We start from the raw sequence: 3,421 nt of genomic DNA, 5'->3' as shown, positions 1-3,421 counted from the left end.
TGGGAGTGTGAGATAGCTCCTCCCTGGTTGGTATTTTCTCCACAGTGTTTGTTCTTTTCAGGATTGTCCTTCATAGCTGAGGTTTGAGGGAGGTTCTCCTCCCGGCAAATCCAGGGAAGTTCTCCCCCTCTGCTCTGCCCTCACCTGGAATATTGCATCCAGTTCTGGGCTCCCCAGTTCAAGAGGGGAGAGATCTGCTGGAGAGAGTCCAAGGGAGGGCTACAAGGGTGCTGAAGGGACTGCAGCATTGCCTGGGGAGGAGAGGCTGAGAGCTCTGGGGCTGTTCAGTCTGGAGAGGAGAAGGCTGAGAGGGGATTTAATAAATGTCTACAAATATCTGAGGGAGGGGACAGGCTCTGCTCAGTTGCACCCTGGAATAGGACAAGGGGCAATGGATATAACCTACAGCACAGGAGGTTCCACCTCAACATGAGGAGGAGCTCCTTCACTGTGAAGGTCCCAGAGCACTGGAACAGGCTGCCCAGGGAGATTGTTAGGTGTCTTTCTCTGGAGACTTTCAAGCCCCATCAGGATGTGTTCCTGTGTGGCCTGTGCTGGATTCTATGGTCCTGCTCTGGCAGGGGGGTTGGACTTGATGATCTCTGGAGGTCCCTAACATCCTGTGGGCCTGTGATCTCCAAGTGCCTTAGACATCATTGAGTCAATCCTTGTGACAGTGATCCTGGTCTGACCAGCCTGACCTTGATTCCTGCCTGCAGGCAGCCCTAGCTCCAGCCCATCACTTGGCCTCAAGGTGCTCTTCATGCTCAGCTCTTGTAACAGCAGCTGCAGACCCAGCATGCTGGTACCATGCCATTGGGGCATCTCCTGGTGGCATCTGCTCCTAGACTGCACCCAGGCTAAGGCTGGGTTACACTGTCACCCCTGGAATGCTGTCACACAGTTCTGTCAGGATAGGTACCACCACCCCTTGGCTTTGCTCCCTCACTTTCCTAACTCACTCTTCCCCCATCTGACTTTTTTTTTGTGGTGCTTCTGTGTCTCCTGCTGTTGGTGGGTGTGGGGAAATGGAGCACAGGGCTTAGAGGGGAGGCTGGGAGCTGAGGGGATTCAGGCTTTGGAAGAGGGCAAGGAGAGGCCTTGCTACTACTACCTAAGGGGTAGGAATGGAGAAGGTGGAGCCAGACTCCTAAGGCTTGCAACAGGGATGGGACAAGAGGCAAACAGGGACGTGTTGGGATGTGACACCTTCTGATGACACAGAGAAATCTCAGTACCTGGTGATACTCCAAATCCTGTACATGCCTGGGAGGAAGCAGCTGGGCTGAGACCTTCAGAGAGTTCTTCCTGCTTCCGTGTGCCTGTGGAAGGTCTGGGCTGCTCTGAAGGCCAGGGTTTGATTGCCCACAATGTTTGTTTGAAGTGCTTAGCTCTGGCAGGAGGGCAGCAGGAGCAGGAAGTAGTTTGCTAAATATACTTTTCCTGTTCTCCTGCCCTCTGTCCCCACACTGCAGTGTCATTATGTGGTCTCAGCCCTGGCTGCAGCACTGCAGTTGGGTTTATTTTGAGACAAGATGTGTGGGTGCAGCTCTCCTCCAGCTCCCAGGCACTGTCTGGAGGCATGGCCCTTCCTTCCTGGAGCCTGCTTCCCACCAGCCCTGCCCCAGGCCAGCCAGATGCTGGAAGCTGGTTTCCACTGGCTGAGAAATCGAATGAAGCTGGACAAGGACAAGTGTAGAGTCCTGCACAAGGGGGAAAACAACCCCATGGATCAGTACAGGTTGGGGTTGATCTGTTGGAGAGCAGCCCTGGGGAAAAATCCTGGGAGTCCCGGTGGACAAGAATGTGCCCTTGTGGCAAATAAGGCCCATGGCATCCTGAGGTACATCCAGGAGAGTGCAGCCCGCAGGTCAGGGGAGGTTCTCCCTCCTCCTTCCCCTCTGCTCTGCCCTGCTGAGGCCACATCTGGAATATTGTGTCCAGTTTTGGACTCCCCAGTTCAAGAGGGTCAGGAACTTGCTGGAGAGAGCACAGCAAAGGGCTACAAAGATGCTGAGGGGAAGGGAACATCTCTCTGATGAGGAAAGACTGAGAGGATTGGGGCTGTTTAGTCTGGGAAAGAGCAGCCTGAGGGGGAATCTCACTGGTGCTGATCAATGCTTCTAGGGTGGGTGTCAGGAGGATGGGTCCAGGCTTTTGTCAGTGGTGCCCAGTGACAGGACAAGGGGTAATGGGCACAAGGTTGACCATAAGAAGTTCCATCTAAACATGAGGAGGAACTTCTTGAATGTAAGGGTGACAGAGCCCTGGAGCAGGCTGCCCAGAGAGGTGGTGGAGTCTCCATCTGGAGACATTCCAGACTTGCCTGGATGTGCTCCTGTGTGACCTTCTCTAGGTGAACCTTCCTTGGCAGGGAGGGGTGGACTCAATGATCTGTGGAGGTCCCTTCCAACCCCTACCATTCTGTGATCCTGTGAGTGTAGTTCAGGAGTGGGAGCAGAGCCACAGAACAGCCATGGCTGTGGCTGTGACACACAGGAGCTGTGAGGTGCTGCACTGTTTGTGTGTGCAAACGAGGTCTCTCAGGTTTCAACTTGAGCATGGTGATTGTCCTCTTAGAGTAAACCTCAGTGTGATTAAGTGCAAGGTAACAAGCTTCTCTTCTTCTTCCTGAGCAGAAGAGAAGCTGGGCTGGCTGGTTGTGCAGCCCTTGCCTTTGGAAGCTCTCTGGATGTGAGTCCTGTGCACATCTGCCAGAGGGACAGCAGAAGGGAGGATGGGGCACTGCCTGCAAGTGTGGTGGCTGCTGGCCCCTCCTTCCCAGCTGGGCTGGCTGCACAAGTCTTGGCAGCCCTGCAGAGCTGGGCAGAGCCTGGCTGCTCTTTCTGGGAAGGAAAAAGAAATGCAGTGATTGAAACCAATGGGAAAGCCTCTGTAGCCATGCTGCCTGCTGACATGGAAGGAAATGTCATGGCAAGAAGTTAATTAGGAGACTGGATGCTGAGACATCTTGAGAGAGCTGCAGTTCTCAGTTCTATTCAGGACATGGGCATCAGTTGTGCTTGGAAGACCACAAGCTTCAGAAACCTTCTCTTGCTCCCTCTCCCAGCCTGGTCTAGCTGCTTAAACTCCTCTGCACACCCAGTGCCAGTTAAGATATGCACAATCTCTTTCATTTTCTCCTGGCCAAAGGGGAAGAATCCTGCCCAGCACTTCACTTATTTCTGGCTCTCTAGTGGGGCTCTACCCACTGCTTAGCTGCAGTGTGGGCCAAGGTGGATCTTGGCTGCTTAGGACACCAATTTTTGTGCTGGCACTTCTCCAAGGGGCTGGTTCCATCCTTCAAGCTGGCTGCAGTTGTTTTCTTGACAAAACCACTGTCAGAAGCATCTCCCTGGACTACCCCAGGGCCATCCTCTGGGAGAGCTGGAAGCAGTCCTGGGCCAGAACAAAGCTTTGT

The sequence above is a fragment of the Dryobates pubescens genome, chromosome 26 (genome assembly GCF_014839835.1).
Source record: "Dryobates pubescens isolate bDryPub1 chromosome 26, bDryPub1.pri, whole genome shotgun sequence".
Taxonomy (NCBI): Eukaryota; Metazoa; Chordata; class Aves; order Piciformes; family Picidae; genus Dryobates; species Dryobates pubescens.
The sequence above is the reverse complement of the archived record's forward strand: the minus strand, read 5'-3'. Positions refer to the sequence as shown.